The sequence below is a fragment of the Bufo bufo genome, chromosome 6 (genome assembly GCF_905171765.1).
Source record: "Bufo bufo chromosome 6, aBufBuf1.1, whole genome shotgun sequence".
In the NCBI taxonomy this organism is placed as follows: domain Eukaryota; kingdom Metazoa; phylum Chordata; class Amphibia; order Anura; family Bufonidae; genus Bufo; species Bufo bufo.
The window spans coordinates 104,146,647-104,165,206 of NC_053394.1; the positions used below are offsets into that span (position 1 = coordinate 104,146,647).

The window sequence follows — 18,560 nt, forward strand, 5'->3', positions numbered from 1 at the left end:
GTGATTACACGGCATGATCTGCCTTCGACAAATGAGGATTTTTAAACCTGCTAAAAGATTCCAATTCATCGGGTAATCGATCATCATGTAATCAACGGCAGCATTACACTTCCGGATCATGGCTAACGAGCGTTCATACGAATGCTTGTTAGAGATGATTTTCACGATTATCTTCAGGTGTAATAGGACCTTAAAGGGGTTCTCCGGGAATTAAGAAAATGAAAATACTTAAATATTACTTTAGTATAAATATATTCCCAAATACCTTTCATTAGCTATAATAATTCATAGTGTCTGAGGAGCAATCATTAGGAGAAATAAAATGGCCGCACTCCTATTAGTACACAAAACCTGTCCTAATCACAAAAGCAGGACAAGTTACTTTACAACACTGAGCTAAAAAGCTGCCTCATCCTTCTCTCTGCTCTGCCTGTTAAGGATTATGATCCTGAATAGAGATGATAAGAACTTCAGCTGAATCTCTGTAGGAATGGAGTTCATGAGGAGACATGAGGTACAGAGAAGACTGTGGTAATGGAGATTGCGTACAAGTGCTGCTGCTCATTATCTACACCCCCACTATCCTCTCTGTACTTCATGTCCCCTAATGAACTCCATTCCTACAGAGATTCATCTGAAGATCATATTAAGCTGTATTCAGGATCATAATCCCTGACAAGTAAGAGAGGAAGATGGCGCAGCTCTTTAACTTGTCCTCCTGTTTAAGGCTACTTTCACACTCGCATTCAAACGCATCTGTTCAGATAATACAACCACATGCATCCATTCAGAACGGATAAGTTTGTATTATCTTTAACATAGCCAAAACGGATCCATCTTAAACACCATTGAAAGTCAATGGGGGACGGATCAGTTTTCTATTGTGCCATATGGTGTCAGTGAAAACAGATCCGTCCCCATTGACTTACGTTTGGCTCACTTTCGTCAGAAGGACACCAAAACGCTGCAAGCAGCATTTTGGTGTCTGCCTCCAAAGCGGAATGGAGGCGGAACGGAGCCAAACTGATGCATTCTGAGCGAATCCTTATCCATTCAGAATGCATTAAGGGTAAAACTGATCAGTTTTGGACCGCTTGTGAGATCCCTGAATGGATCTCACAAATGGATACCAAAACGCCAGTGTGAAAGTAGCCTAATTAGGACAGGTTTTGTATAGACTAGTAGGATGGTGGCCATTTTATTTTGGCTAATGATTGCTCTCCGGACAAAACGAGCCATTGTAACTAATGAAAGGTATTTGGTAAAATAAGGTCGTCATGTTTGATCTTCTACAACATCCACAGTGGATGGCATGATCCTAGTGCATTAATGATGTTCCTATTGGCGGACTATGGGCTTTGATTTTCTTCACTAGTTATTCTACATCTCCAATATCTTAGGAAAGGGAAAGCTTCAGACACAAGGCTGCAATTAATACAACTATTAGTCCATAAATACAATACAAAAGTTTTACAGACTTGCAGGTCTTCTTGTTCAGGAATTGTAAGTACAGTGCTAGATTACTCAAGGCTACATGAAACATGACCCTGGTCTCTGCAGATTGTGCTCGAGCAGGTTACTGGGTCTTCAGGTTGAAAAGGTTGTTTGTCCAACTCTTGCAGATGTGGATTAATATACATATAACATCTAGGAACGTGCACTTGTTCCGGGGAATACAAGCTTGTAGATTCAATTCAACCCAGGAGTTTCTAACTAAGGAGTGAAAGATATCCTTTATAGGAGTAGAAGGGATTTAATTTTTTATATCCGATAATGCGTAATCAGTATTCTAGCTAATTTATCTTAATTTTTAATAGGCTTAAAGGATTACGTCTTTATTCGGTACAACCATGACCCATTCATTGTCAAGTGTTTTCTAATAATTGAATTCTCTGTATTATATACAACAATAACTCCCTTCTACCAGCTCCTTACATAAGGTTTAAAGCTGACACACCACCTAAGTGCAGCGGAAGCAGCCACTTTCTAGGTTGAATCAAGACTAATATTGTAGTGATCTCATAGGTTTCTAAAAAAGCAAGTGGGTGGAGAGTACATCAGCCCAAACTTCATGATTCCCTCTATTGTGTGTAGGTGCTAGACCTAAATTAGGACCAATTATGGAAGAAGCTGCTAAGATGGACCTAGATTAGAATATTGCTGTTTTGTAAGAGGGGTATGTGACTGTCCGGCAATGTCAACATCTTGTATCTTGAGCCAAAAAAGGAGCCACCTGGGGAAATCCAAAATGGCCAACCCAATTCTTTATGATTCTTAAACAGCCTAAGATAAACCTGGCTTTCAGAGGCAAAACATGAAGCCCGTGTCACCAATGTAAATTCTGTAATAGCCCTCCCCCATTCTACCATGTGCCATTTGTTATACCAGTGTCTTCTTATGTGGCAGAGGAGCCATTGGGTATCTTCAAGCCCCGATGCGATCCTTTTGTTCTCCAAGGAGAAAAGCTGCCGACAGAAGTGTCTGGCAGCAGATTTCTCCTCTCTCCCTATGGCCTACAGAGACACGTTCAGCCAAGCTGGGATGGGAGATATAGCTGTCAGCCAAACAATCAACATCTATTGAATGTACATGGCCAGTTTAAGAAATAAATCTTGATAGAACCTGTATTATTTCTGGAGATTTCATACATAGTGAAAGGATTGGAAGAAACGTGAATGGAAAATTGGAAACCAGAAGAAAAATAAAATTGTTTGCTATGGCTTCTTTCCTATGATGATGTTCATGCATTCAGCTTTGATTTCATGCATAATTTTTTAACCATTGACCGATCTCATGTTTTCTTAGCAATGCACATGGAAATGGAGCTTGTAATGAAGAAAATAGATGAAGAAAACAAAATAAACTACTAGTCAGTTATTAAGGGCTTTCCTCGCACCCTGCTGCCTGGCATCCATTACTTGATACATGTTCCATTATGGAATCATTTACAAATGCATGTGTTACCATTGGCCAAGAGAACGGAAACATGTAGGATACCTCCATAAAGTTCTAACATGAGGCACTTTGTACCTCATCCCTGTTCAGGGTCCGTAAAGTCTGCATCTAGATTTTATACTGTATACAGCAATGACAATACGATATGTAATAGTAAAGTAGGTCGGGCTACTTTGAAGTAAGGCAAAGTGCTCTCCAAGGCGCCCGTCCATAATTGCTGACTGCACCTAATTAAATTTCTGGCTCCAAGTTACCACATCATTCATGACTGCAAAGGCAGGTCTTTTTCACGCGACTGTAAATTTTAATTAACTACACAAAACCATACAGCCATGAATGGTAAATAGGCTGCTGTGTTTTTCTATTGTTCTGCTCACATGGAAATCATTGCTAAAGGTTTTACAAAACCTTTCAAGGCTCAGCAAGCCAGTTCCTCGAATGGTTCCAAGAGAAAAAGGAACTCAGATTTCTATCTTCCATATGTAACATCTGCTGGAGCAGCCTGCGACACATGGCAGAAGCATACCCACATCAATGTGCTGGCGGTGGCTACAGCCGCGAGAGCAGAAGGATGTGTCCCATACCATGGGCAGAATACTCATATATATATATATATATATATATATATATATATATATATATATGCTTCTTTATACCATAGCCTGGCTTTTAGATCCCATTAGCTTCAATAACTACTTCCTCCAAGGTTCATATTTGTGAATATATTAGGAACCTACTTAAAAAGTCATTCTGTACAATATCGGTATTATTTATATCACTCCGTTTAGCCTTCTAATAAAGAGGAGTGGTCACCTCTCCTGACATGTCTATTGTAGTAACTAGTTGTATTCCCCATGTAAGAAAAATTCTGAAGCATCTATTCTTATGACTCTATGTTGTACCATTCATTTATTATTCCTGCTAGAAGTTATAAATTAGTTACTAGCAGTCTGCAATGACGGTCAAGATGGGTGGTACCAGTTGGGGGTGAGTCCCTAGAGAGCCTGACATTATCCAATCAGTGCTGCCAGTGTCAAACTGTGCAGGGACACACCTCCAACTAGTAACACCCATCTTGAGCTTCATTGCAAACTTCTGGAAATGAATTAATAAGTTCTAGCCGGAATAATAAAGGAATGGCATATCATAGAGTCAGAGGTATAGAGGCTCCAGAATGGTTATTACATGGGGAATGCAAGCTGTCAGGAGAAGTTAAAACTATATTAGAGAATAGCCTATAAAGTGATATGCCATAATGCATTGATAGGTTCACCAAAGGTGAACCTACACTCTAGCTATTTTCAATTAGCTCCAATAGATGAAGGTCATCAGCACTTTGCAGGAGATATCTGCTCTGAGGTCTGATACCATATCAGCAGGCTGTGTTTGTAGTGTCTGATGTTTTTACATTCTTGGTAATGTTAATATAGTAGATCTGCAGAGATAACATGTGCACAACAGAGAAGTTTTCTATGCAGGAAAATGTGTGTGACTGTAGTCTCTTTTACTGTCTATTTTGTCTTAATTGGCTTAGGCATTCGATGACATGTGAGTTGTGTTTACATCATATTTTTGTCCCATTTTAACGTATACACGATGTATACCGTACAGTGTCATCAGCAACATAGGGATCCATTGTGGAAAAAAGAATAATATACACCTTTTTTGGCTGGACTCCTTTTCCCAACATATATGTTATGTATGTGAACACAGCCTAATGCGTCTCTCGCATGGCCTAAATGCTATCCTATAGAGAAGGGGGGGGGGTTAAAAAAAAATCTCAAAAATGCCACGATTTTAACATGACTCTCTTAGGCTACTTTCACACTAGCATTCGGGGTTCCGCTTGTGAGCTCCGTTTGAAGGGGCTCACAAGCGGCCCCGAACGCATCCGTACTGCCCTAATGCATTCTGAGTGGACGCGGATCCGCTGAGAATGCATCAGTCTGGCAGCGTTCAGCCTCCACTCCGCTCAGCAAGCGGACACCTGAACGCTGCTTGCAGCGTTCGGGTGTCCGCCTGGCCGTGCGGAGGCAAGCGGATCCGTCCAGACTTACAATGTAAGTCAATGGGGACGGATCCGTTTGAAGATGACACAATATGGCTCAATCTTCAAACGGATCCGTCCCCCATTGACTTTCAATGTAAAGTCTGGACGGATCCGCTTAGGCTACTTTCACACTTAGAATTTTTTTTAAACTATAATGCAGACGTCTGCATTATAGGAGCGGATCCGTCTGTGCAGACATCAGACGGACCCGCTCTGAACGGTAGTGTGAAAGTAGCCTTAGTAGTAGTTCAAGCCATGATCTTCACATGAGAAAGGCGGCACGTGTTCACCTTACATAGGTACATATTACAAAGCCTATTGCCATATTGTAATGGAAAGACGTACGGTGCCGGTTAGGCTGGCAACACACATGCCATTTTTGTTGCAGTTTTCAATGCAGTTTTTTTTCACACAGGATAGGATACAAAAGAGAGAAGTATTCGTCTCCGTTTTATATTTTTTCCATCTTTTTGGATCCATTCCTGACTTTGGTTCAAAAACTGACACAAAAACTGCATGTGTGAAGTGTCATCCTCTGAGAGCACAGGCAGCCAGCAATGGCTCCATCCAGTGGTACAGTCTTCCTCTTCTACTGTCCTAAGTCCGATACCATAAGGCATTGAAGGAGAGCTTCAGTGACCCAACAGTGAAGAAGCTATTGCAAGATGTGATCCTGCTTTGTGAAGACACAGCATTATGTAACCATCTTTCTTAGACCAGTAAATGTGCCTAGAGTTTGAAGAACTTCTAAAATTGTTTTCCATGGACTAGCCAAACCGATGCTCTGTTAAATCCTACCACACAACATGTACAAACTTCTTGGTTGCAAACACTACCAGTCTGGACTAGCCCCATTCAGGATGAATATCCTCATCATTTCCTATCATCACTTGCAAACCCAAATACTATATATCGGGACCCTGGTGTAGAGGCCATTCCGGGTCCAACCACCTAACGACCAATGACGTCACAAATGGTAGTAGATAACGAGAATGATGGTACATTGGACTAGATCTACAGAATGGACCAAAAAAGTGGTTTTTGTGGATGTTAAACTGGGATTCTCTTTGTACCGCGCTGCAGAGTATGCGGGCACTATCTAAAGGGCATAAATTCTATAATGTGATTACATAATTGAACGATAATTATAGTATATAATCAGGGATAGACTGGGAACTTAAAGTGGCCCTGGAAAATCTAAAAGTGGTCCCATGTAGACTGGTCCAAATTGACAGAAGGCAGGGCAACACAACTGGAGGGGGAGGTGTCAGCAATACCACGGTGCATTACGAAATACTGTCCCAGCAGGACCAAATATCACAGTGCAGCACAAAATACCTCCCAGAAGCTGCTGTATGTGGTGGTCATCACCAGCTGCCATGTCTTGAGGATGGCAATGCAATTTAAATCATCAGGGCACTTGCAGTTGCCAGCCAGGTACATAAGTGCCTGATGTTCCCAACCTTAAAAGGGGTTGTCTGGGCTTTTAATATTGATGATCTATCCTTAAGATATTGATAACCTATCAGATCAGCAGGGGTCCAACCCCTGGCACCCCCACCGATCAGCTGTACGAGGAGACGGAGCATGCAGCGCACATGTGCCGTTTCCCGTCTCTCTTCCTGCTTTGCCATAGACAGCAGCAGTGAGCAGGAAGAGAGGTGCGCGCCCTCTCCTTATACAGTCTCCCGCCGATCTGATATTGATGACCTGTCCATCAATATTAAAAGCCTGGACAACCCCTTTAATTAACACCATAAGTGTCAGATAATTATGTACCCGACCAGCAGCCTTGAGCATCAGCCCACCGGGAGATTTCCCTGTAGGCTCTATGGCCATTCTGCCCCTGTATATAATAGCACAACGTGCTTACAGCTCTCCTATCTTGCAGGGGAGCCAATGGGTACCCCAGGTCTTGGGGGCCAGGGGCTTTTTTTTTCCCCTAAAATATACAGATTTTTTATATTTTTTATGAAAATCACTAAACATCATCTGCCTCAGGAAAACTATTTCTGCAGTCACGTGTACTTTGCGCGGTATGTGTGAATCCATGCATTCTTGCGGACTGCTTCGACTGAACGTGCAGCACAAGGATTTAGTCAGCATTTTGTTTTTTATGAACTGGCTAGGAATAGTCTGTAACTGCTACTTAAACCTACAGCCGCCTCAAGCTGCCCTAATTGCTGATTCTTTTCCCCACTCGGTTCGGGGGTCTGTTTTATGTCATCCCCAAATGCCAGTTCCATGTCTACCAAAGAGCAGGGCTCCAGTGTGAAGCTGTCAACCTGCCAGTGATTAATGACACTCAAGCACAGGCTGCTAAACTCACACCGGGACAAGCAGAGGCCTGCAGCCACAATCACCAATTCTCTGCTTTCTTGCCGTCCCTCGCCCCGCATGTGAGCCCTGCACACTGGACAATGCCAGAATGACTTGGCTAAACTTAGGAAACTAAACAAGACCAGGGAGATTTGGCAGAGAAAAGCGCCAAATACCTTCCTAGCAGCAAAAGAATTGTGACATTATGGCCCCTTGCGGGGTGGTCCGACAAATAATAATAAGCTCATATTGTGCTGGTCTTAGAATTACTCAATACTTCCGCTTGTTCCTTAGTGTCCATGTTAGCACTAGAGCAAAAATAACAGTCAATTTATTAGCAAAATATGAATGCAGCCCCACATAAAGTAAGTCCCACCGCAGAATGCACGAGTGCGGACACTGGGCTCTTTGTTGAGCATCAGCTCGAAAAACATTAATTCCCAAAAAGGTTATATTATTATAACCCGCATGTTTTATTCAATGTGATCTATGCTGGATTTATGAAATCTCTGTCATGACAGATGTGCGGTGGTCAGATAATCATATGTGGCAGAAGAACTATCTATCAAGACAAAACCTGGGGCTGGGTAACCAACAGGACTAAAGATGTGCTCTGTCCCTAACATTTTGGATTGGTTATATTGATTTCTAGGACAGGTCTTATTGTTGGACCATTAAAAAGTCAAATTCAATGGACTGTTTGGGTAGGTTTAAACAGTTTTTGGGAGGCAGATTTTCTGACAGGTTTTTTAGCTAATGCCAGAAGTGGATTCGAAAGGAATCACAAATATAAAGGAAGGACCTACACTTCTTCCTGCTGGATCCAATTCTGGTTTTGGCTGCAAAACCCAAAGTGAGATCTGCCTCAAAACCTTCTCCAAATAACTCCATGTGAACCCAACCTCTGGCTACTGAAGTCGACAATATTTCATTTCTTCGTCCATATTGTTAAATATAGGAATAATGTTATATCGGGCTATATCTTGTTCTTCTTTTATAACATGGCGTTGGTAGACTCTGAAGATACCTGATACCTACTAAGGCTTCATGCTCATTACCGTATTACCGTATTTTTCATCCGCAAGCTATCTGCATTTTTGTGGTTAACACACTGATTGATTTCTATGGATACTGCTTTATGTTTTTCGGATTTGGGCGACCGTTTAGAAAATTATAAAACGTTCTATTCTCGTCCGTATCGAGGAGGAGAATAGTCCTTTCTGTTGATGGGAGTGAGAAAAATACAAAATACACACAGAAGATATCCACATTTTGTGGACCAACAGGTCACCAGGCACAAGGTGCTAGAAACTCCACTAAATAAGAGTATGAAAAAATACTGTTTTTGGGAAAAACAACAGAGAGCCTACCAAAAATTGTACAAATATTTTGGATACTTTTATGGACACATTGCCATTCAAAGCTATTCAAGGAGAATTTCATGCAGGTGACGCTAGAAGTAACATGTTTATTACGGAGTTAAAGGGGTTCCTTCAGGAAAGTAACTTGTTTCGTTTTAAATAATACATTTCGAGTCCTGAGGGGGGCGCTGCATGACACATCATATAATCCCTATATCGCTTTAAGTGTATAGGAGGATCTGAACTCCATTGTTCCAAGGACATTTTTCATGTACATTTCTTTATAACCCAGAATCTTGATCAAATTATGAGGGGAGAAATAGAGAAAAAGTGTGTCCTATTCCCTCTATGGGATCTGATCTTCATTTTGGGTACAAAATGAAGAATTCATGCAGAAACATCACCACTTAAGACCTCGTGTATATGGCAGGACTTGCATTTAAAAATGCCTCCATATTAATGATGCTTGTATTGCTGGACTACCCATAATCATGGACAGTTGGTTGGTGGTTTGGAGGAAATAAAAAAACCTACCTTGAGGGTGGGTTCAGACATAGGTTCTTACTAGCATGTTTGCGCACGTGTGCATTTTTGTGGCCTTTTTAGCACCTGCATTGTTTGGTGCATTTTTTGTAGTAAAAATGTCAGCTCCAGATGTTTTTCTTTTGCCAATTTAGTGGCTCTTTTTGGATCGCTGACGTTTTCTGAAAAATGTAGTATGCTGAAGCTTTTCTGGCATTTTCACATCTTCTCTATTGGGAAAAAAAGCCAGAAAAAAATGGTTCACATAGTCATTTAGAAAAAGACACCGCTGAACGAAAAAAAGCCATAAAAATTGCATGTGGTATGGAAGAAATGTGAGCGGTTACTGTGGCTTTTTTAGTGGTAAAAAAATACCAGTGCAAATTCATGTGTGTCTGTGTAGGGGCCCTTAGGTCAAATCCACATTTTGGGGGTTGTGCAGTGAAACAATATTCATAACTTATCCTCCGGATAGGTCATCAGTATCAGGTCGACGGGGATCAGACTCCCAGCAACTCCACCAATCAGCTGTTTGAAGCAGTAGCGGCACTTGTACTGCTTCTGGTTCAGCATTAACTTCGCGTTGTCTCCCTTGTATAGGCGGATACAGTGTAATTACAACTACTCCATCCCATTTACTAAAGAAACAGATGAAGAATGATCCAGTTCAGATCGATTTCAATTCTGTGTAATTTTATGGGATTGATATTCAGACTTTTTTTTATATATATATATATATATATATATATATATATATATATATACATACACACACACATTCAATAGCTATTGGCCGATTCTTGTCTCTCCCATACATACACGTACATGTTCGACTCGCCGAATGTGTCTGTGTAAACTACAGGGAGCACAGAGAAAGTCGCAGCCAGACAGTTCTTGTGGCGGTTTATCTCACTGGAGAACAAATATTCATTTTGCCCGATCCTTGTCTCTCCCGACATCTTCTGTGAGAATCGGAAGCTCCCCACACATTAGTGTGTTGGTCAAACCCGCCGTTTTCTCTGGCTTTGGCCGAAAAAAGTATAATGTGTATGGCCAGCTTTATAGACCTAGCATCAAATTAACTCACCTGGCTATCTCCCATGATATCTTAAAAGGCCAAAAACCTCCCAAATTACCTCACAGACTACAAAAGACCTGACCACATGCAATGTAAACAACAATTGTCTGACTAGAGAATGGGATGGCATAATGTAATTAGTTTATAAGGTGGGAGTGAGGATCTTAGCACCTGGAGACCATTACTGGATATTTGTTTACTTCATTTTCACTTTCAGGATGAGATCTTGAGGGAACTGGGACAATTTACACATCCCAGTCACTAATCCATCCATCACACCTCTCCCAATCTGGCCCTTCAGATAGACCCTGACCTGAGAAGAAGGGGGTTGGGGGTGTGGAGGAGGGGGTGACTATCCATAGATTGACTAACATATACAAACACAATGACAGATTTCAAGCAGACACATCTTTTTCCTAATGGGACTTAACCACGAGGCACCTCAAGCCAAGGAAATGACAAATGTAGGAACAGCTAGGGAATTTCAATGGTCACACATGACAAAGTGGTCTTGTATACAATATGAAATATGAACACACGCGGTCACAAGCAGACAATGCTCTGCTCTCTACTAACACCACATGTCCCTGAGGGAGAGGGAGGTCCTTCCTCAAAACGTGTTGCAAGTCTATGTTTTAACTCATATTTGAAATAAATTCCCTGTTTACTACAGTAGCACAGTACGTGATCACCTCCTTTTTTATCCCTGTATCTACATACTCTATTAAGTCATTGTTGATCATGATCAGAAATGCAGCTCTTCTTCCTCCAGAAACAGCACCCCTCTTGAACACGGCCTGTGTTTGGCACATTGGAAGCGTATTGGGCTGAGTGGCGATACCAGTCACTGCCCATGGACGACAGTGGTGTTGTTTCTGGGTAGACCATGAAACAACCCTCTAAAGACAACCCCCTAAAGATGTCCTAGTCAATCATTGATTTTCTTTTCCAATAGACAGTCCATAATAAGGTCAATGGTAGACAGGACTGTGGCTTATTTTACCTTCCCTCCAGTTTTGAAGCAAGTAGTAGCTTTAATTTTAGATGAAGACTTGTGGAGCTGGAGTTGCAGTAAATTAAAATATCTGACATGGACAATTCAGTTTCTGATTTGGGTCATTTACCCAGTTTTGAGATTATAGCAGATTTAATTGAGACATTGGAAGAAGACAAAGAGACACTAGGTTATTGAGCCTCTCCACCCCTGATCAGGCATTGTTTTCTTCAAATGACGACATTAGCACAATAAAAGTCTCTCTGTTCCATAGAAACAATTCATCAGCCGCTTTTGTATAGTGATCATCAATGCTACTGTCTGCAATCCAACAGTTCTTTTGGGGGTGGGGGTACACTTTGAGGGAATTTTCATCTAGTTTTCAGTCATTTTAACTTAAAATCTATTTAACAACCCACTGTCTGTTTATGAGAAAGCTTAGTAGCAGCTATAAAGACGGCCATATTGATAATTATTCACATTTCTCATAGCTGAATGGAATTTTTGCAGCTTGACGGAAGAGGACAACCGAAGGACTGGGAAGACAAGTTAATTAGCCACAAACCAATGCCCCGCCACCTGTGGAATAAGAGGCTCATGGTCAAACTAGAGGTTGTAGTCCTACTCTAACCCTTCTGATGAAAGTAGTCCAAGGAAATATTATCAAAGCCGCCTTTGAAGCCATTATTGCCCGATGCAGTTATTAGCACATATCAATTAACCGAGCATCTCCAAACAATGTCTGAGCCAGTTTGGAGTTTCCATTCTCTCAACGAGGCCATTCTTAGGACTTCAAGCAGCTACTTTCTATGGTAGAAATTCCAATTATAAGAACATCCCGTCTCATTAAAACGGCACCTTCTTTACACAACTTGTCCCACTTTAACATAGCTATCTCTAAAGTTCTTTCAATCCTCCGTGTAAAAAGGGGTTTAACCCCTGCTCACCCATTAATACTAAATCCCTAGAAGGCAAAGCGCCTTCATCGCCTTGAATTGCGCTTACAAATCCCATATACAATTTCTCATTTTAGCTCCAAGAAGATCTGGCCTCCTCCCTCAACACCCCACCATAGATATTAATTCTAAAGCCTTGCAGAGATCACAAAATGTGTCTAATCTGCATTTTAATTGGCATTCTGTAAAGGCATGGGAGGGAGGGGAGAGCTGCCTCTCTCACTACTTACAATCAAGGAGCTTTTGCAACCCCCCATTATAAGTTACAATGCAACCTGAAAACCTCTACAGCCATTACATCCACTTCACTTTACAGGTTAAGAATGCAAAATTTCACACGAACATACAATCATACTCCCCAGATGCCAGAGCACAATGTACATTCACCAGGCCTGGCACAATACGCATTTCATACAAAAGAAATCTAGATTTTTCTCCAGCAAAACAATCTGGTCTTACGGCTTGGAGAGTACTGATAATTACTTTAATTAGATAGCACTCCCCCCCCCCCCCCCCCCACCCTTCCAAAACACTTCAGATTCGAGCATGAAAGGACCATTTAGAACCCTGTAGGAATCCAAACACAGGGCACATTCTAAGCAGAAGAATTGCAGCAGTTGGCATATGTTACTCAACTCCTGAGGTGCATCATAATTAAGTCACTGCAGTGTTTAGATTACGGGAAGACAACCTGTGGATTTCTTATGGCTGTTTATCTACAATACTCAAGCTGGCCAACGGGATGAAGAGTCCTCTTCAATCTGACCAGCTTCCAATTTTCTTCTCCACTGGGAAAGGGGCATCATACAAAGTTTTCTACAACTTTTGCCATCATGGCAAATACCATTCCCGTTCATTGCCCAACATGAATTTTTGGGACAACATCAAAGCAAACACTACAATGGTGAGCACCAATGAGAAAATTCTAAAATCAGATCCAAAGTTCCCACCACTCTTTTCCCTTGAGCAGAACCAACATTTGCACCATAGACACAGCAATTTTTACTGGTTTGATTGTTAATAATCTATGGATATCTTTAGCCTCATAGTTAAAGGTTGGTTTAGATATATTTATATATAAACCTAATTTTAAGAATATTACATAAGGTTGGTGGAACTTTCACTACTGGAGCTCTATTTGGAGTGTAAATAGTTAACCAAACCGTGATTGCCAACTTTCTCCACACAGAAGAGGAATCCTTTGTTATAAATGAAGAACATAAAAGGCCTCTCAGAGAAAATAGGTTTACACTGCACAGGGATGTGACATTCCTAGCAGGCCCCAGACATGAGCGAGACCCTACAATTCTCCCATACCTGCCCCCCCAAGACTGTGTAAATCTGTCACTAGTTAAGACACTTTTATAACCAGACAGGTCTAACCTATTCAGGGCAAGGAACTTTTCATTTACCTATTGAAGAATGCAAAGGCTGGAGCGCCTTAAAGCATTTAACCCCTTCCATCCCAGGCATGGAGCCGAGAAGCACAATGTTGATGGTAGTATTAGTAAGACTAGATGCATTCCAAGAGGCGCTGCAGCAGAAAATTTTCTTGTGCCTCTAGCTGCCCATGCATGCCTCAGTTTCTTGTACGATATGACCTATAGCGAGACTTGTATTGATAATCCTTGTACGTAAAACCATCAACTGGACAGGTTCATCGGACGGGCTTGTGAACTCTCGATTGACCGCCACACAAGGCACATTGAACAGACCGGTAGTGAATCTTCAGCACGTGTCTATGAATAATCTGCATCGTTACAAGGTTATAGAATACTTGACCCATTGGAAACCAATCATCTCCAAGAGTCTACGGACAACTTTACCAAGAACACAAACTTGTTTGCCAGTCAAACATTTCCAGCCAGTCCCATAGGATAAAATATAGATAATACACAAAGGCAAAGCCAGTGAACCAAAGATCTAAAGCGGAGTCTTAATACAATGACAAAACAGGACCTCCCATTCCTATTGTTCCACTTTTCAACAATTAAGGCTTATATCGCCCACGTGAAACAGACAGGTTCACGTATACGGGGAGATTAACCCTACCTACGCCACGCTCAACTGTCACACTTACTCATTTGCTTATTTTTGCAGTAAATACAAGAATTAACCAAAAAGGCAGCAATAAGCGATTGCCCTGTAAGCGATACTGATACAATCACAATACTTTTGTTTACACATATAGCAACGTTGTAGCAATTTCCAAGAACACATCTCATTTGTACACGTGTTCAGTTTTCCATATGATAAATCAGTGTCAATGAATGACAGTGTTTATTATATAAATGTTCATAATCATTTCCATCTGATTAATGGGAATCTGATCATTTACTTTGTGTACATGATCAGACCCCATTATTATTATTATTATCATCCACTTTTTTTTTTTTTACATTTGCAAAAAAAATAACAATATATCTTAGGGAATATTAGTAACTATATACCTATTAACCCCTCCATGGCCTCGCTCTTTGTATATCGCCTATTTAACCCCCTTATCAATCATAGTATCACATTGAATTCAAGTAGATACACAATAAGCTAATCAGTGTCATCCTGGAATGGATAAACCTGGAAGGGGGGGCACTGCCAGAACTCTTGGCCAATGGCACATAGGGGGTAACAAGTAAGACGCAGCGGCGCAAATGACTTTTTTTGGCATTACCTGCAAAGACTGTGGTGTAAAAAGATCCCCCTGTCTTGCAGCAGGCGTGTGCCTGGCAAGACGAAACACAGAGGTCTCAATAACTCTCTGGGGATAGATTCGCAAGTTCAGTTCTAGCAATCAGGAGAAGTAATTCCCTCTCTCCAAAAGCTGGGCATAGGGATCCCAAAGGAAGCACAGTCCAGGGTGTGTAATCCTCAAGCAGCAGGACCCAACAGCAAGTAGTGAGTGAGGTTCAAAAGAGGGGAAACAGCCAGATCCCCCATCCAGGGTGAATGAGTGAGGTCAGCTCAAGTCCTGTGTTCTTTTCTTGGAAGATGCAAGAGTCTTTTTTGAACCTTTGAAAATAGCAATCCCAAGGTGCAACAATCCACAGCAATCGGCTCAAGCATCCCCCAAATACCAGTGTAATTGTATCAACTCCACCAAAAACAGCAAACAAGCCACATAGGTAAGAAATATGTGAACTTCCAAAAGTGAGCAGAGAGGTGAGGTGCAGGCAGTGCAGCCTGAGTGTGAGGAGCAATGGAAAGTGGAGGAGCCTTTTCCCTCCCCCTCACTCTTCATGCACATTCCCAGCCCTTTCCTCCTCCCTGGGCACTCCTCTCTGTCTGAAACCTGAACTTCTAGTCCTCCCCTTGCCCAATCCTCTGTCCCTGCTTTTGGCTTTCGGCAGCAGTCTTTTCTCTGTATCCCTCCCATCCTTATTCCCTCCTTCTCTCTGTGTTCCAGGCTTTGGCACACATCACTGCACAGAGGGATGGTTTGTTTGTATTGGAATTACTATGCTATGTGCGCTCTGGCTCTTTTTCCGTCTCCTTCTCTACTTCTTTCTACCTCTTCAGCGTGCACGTTAATGCAACCTGAATTAGAAGCGGATGAAGCGCCATCTGTGACGTCATCGCCGCTGGCACTTGAGGTATCGTTTGAGCACTAAAGAACATCTCTGCTTAAAAGCAACACTGCTTTCCCTGAGTTGTCCTCTTCTGTCAGGGTATGTTCACACATAAGACTAATGGCTCGTGCTCACGACCACGCCGCAAAACACGGAACAGAACTGGCCGCCCATAATAGAAATGCCTATTCTTGTCAAGTTCTATTATTATTTTTTTGAGGGCCTACGGAACGGAGCAACGGACGCGGACAGCATCTTTTGCGGCCCCATCGAAGTGAATAGGTCCGCATCCGAGCCGCAAAAAAAAAATGCAGCCCTAAAGGCCCCATTACACAGACCGAATATCGTACAGATTCTCGGGCATGCGAGCGACAGTGAACGAGAATCGTGTGATGTAATAAGTATGAGCGATTCAAAGACGAGCAACAAATGGTTCGTTTCTAGTCCATCGCGATCTTTCAGCGTGCTAAAAAATGATCGCTCCTCGTTAATAAATCCGTTCGTATAATATGAAGCCGTCTACTCGCTAAAGATCTCATTTTTAGATTTCAGATTGTATCCGTTTTTCACACGTGTAAAGAAAAACGGAAGAATAACAATTTACGTCTCCTAGAATCATCAGTGAAAAACACATTGTATCCGGACGCAAACCCTATTCCCTTCTATGGAGCCAGAACTATGTGAAAAACGCACAATATAGAACATGCTGCGATTTTTCCCGAATGCAAAGATGATGCGTGAAAAACGACACTCGGGTACACAGACCCATTGAGATGAACAGGTCAGTCCAGATGCTATGCTTTCACAAAAAGAATCAGAGGGAAAACTTGCTTATGCATGCAGTACTTTTAGTCCGGCTGCCTCTCGCCGTGCGCTGCCGTGCCGCCGCCGGAACTCCGACCCTGCCTCCATTTTAGTCAATAGGGATGGAGCGGCAGTCCGGGGGCACGCATGAACTAGCGGCAAGACGGATCCGACAGGCTGTTCACTCGCCGGAACAGCCTGCCGGAGTCCCCTGCCGCTAATGTGAAAGTACCCTTAGGCTCCATTCAGACATCCATAATGTGTTTTGCGGATCCACGGATCCACAAAACATGGACAGCGGCAATGTGCGTTCCGCATTTTGCGCACCGCACATTGCCGACACTAATAGAATATGCCTATTCTTGTCCACAGTTGCGGACAAGAATAGGACATGTTTTATTTTTTTTCGGGAACGGAATTGCGGACCCGGAAGTGCAGGTCCGCAATTCCGTGTCCGGCCAGCACATCGTGCTGCCCCATAGAAATGAATGGGTCCGCAATTCCGTTCCGCAAAATGCAGGACGAAATTGCGGACGTGTGAATGGACCCTTAGGGTCCATTCACACTTCTGTAAGTGTTTTGCGGATCCGCAAAACACAGACACCGGCAATGTGCATTCCACAATTTGCGGACCGCACATCGCCGGCACTATAATAGAAAATGCCTAATCTTGTCTGTAATTTCGGAAACGGAAGCACGGATCCGCAAATGCGGATGCGGATCCGCAAATACAGATGCGGACAGCACATTCCGGCCCCATTGAAAATGAAAGGGTCCGCACCTGCACATGCACCGTGCTGTTTTTTGCGGACCGCAAACCGTGGATCCGCAAAAAACGGAAGCCCCCTGTGTGCCTTCCGCAATTTGCGGAACGGAATAGGCGGCCCATTGTAGACATGCCTATTTTTGTCTGCAAAACGGACAAGAATAGGACATGTTATATTTTTTTTGCAAGGCCACGGAACGGAGCAACGGATTCGGACCCGAATAACGGTTGTGTGCATGAGGCCTTGACGTTTTTTCTGCACTTTTGCAGATTTAGTGGTGTTTTTTGTACCTGTGATTTTCAGCTCCAGGTGTTAGCAGAAGGCCTATTAAAAATATGAAATGCAGGACATACAAGTGTTTTTTTTCACTACTGGTGTTTTTTAGGGTCACAATAACACAAAATATGCTGACGCCTTTCCCGTTTTTTTCTGGTGTTTCGATATCGACTTCTCTATAGGAAGAGCGTGGTTTATACATTTGTTTCGAAGGGAAAAAAAATGTTGCTAAACTGAACGTGAGCGCTTTCTATGGTGTTGCTTTAGGCCTCATGCACACGACCGTTTTTTTTTGCGGTCCGAAAAACGGATTTCCGTTGTTCCGTGATCCGTGACCGTTTTTTCTTCCGTGGGTCTTCCTTGATTTTTGGAGGATCCACGGACATGAAAAGTGAAAAAAAAAACTAAGTCAAGTTTGCATTGAAAATAATAGGAAAAACTGACACGGATCACGGACACGGATTACGGACGCGGATGACTATCTTGTGTGCATCCGTGATTTTTCACGGACCCATTGACTTGAATGGGTCCGTGAACCGTTGTCCGTGAAAAAAGGACAGGTCATATTTTTTTTACGGACTGGAAAAACGGATCACGGACACAGAAGCCAAACGGTGCATTTTCCTATTTTTCCACGGACCCATTGAAAGTCAATGGGTCCGCGAAAAAAAAATGGAAAACGGAACAACGGCTGCGGATGAACACAACGGTCGTGTGCATGAGGCCTAATAGTGATGGACAACAGCTGGGCTAAGTTCATGTGTGCAGAAGCCCTAATAAGGACTCATGCACGCTAAGGTGGTTTGGTTCCGCATCGGAGGCGCATTTTTTGTGCAGTTCCATTTACTTCAACTCCACGTGCTGTCCGCATCTGTTGCTCCGTTCAATGCGGCCACAAAAAATAGAACAGGT

General features: G+C 42.4%; 1 protein-coding gene across 6 annotated transcripts in view; it reads right to left on the bottom strand.

The window, feature by feature from the left end:
* Positions 1-15,467, bottom strand: part of FGFR2 (fibroblast growth factor receptor 2) — a 78,237-nt gene extending 62,770 nt beyond the window's left edge. Inside the window, exon 1 of one of the 6 annotated variants that reach the window (XM_040438021.1) lies at positions 14,907-15,467. The gene's annotated coding sequence lies outside the window, so the exon portion shown is untranslated. The remainder of the gene's footprint in view (positions 1-14,906) is intronic. The other 5 variants (XM_040438019.1, XM_040438020.1, XM_040438018.1 and 2 more) reach the window with 5 other exon arrangements.
* Positions 15,468-18,560: the final 3,093 nt, after the last annotated feature.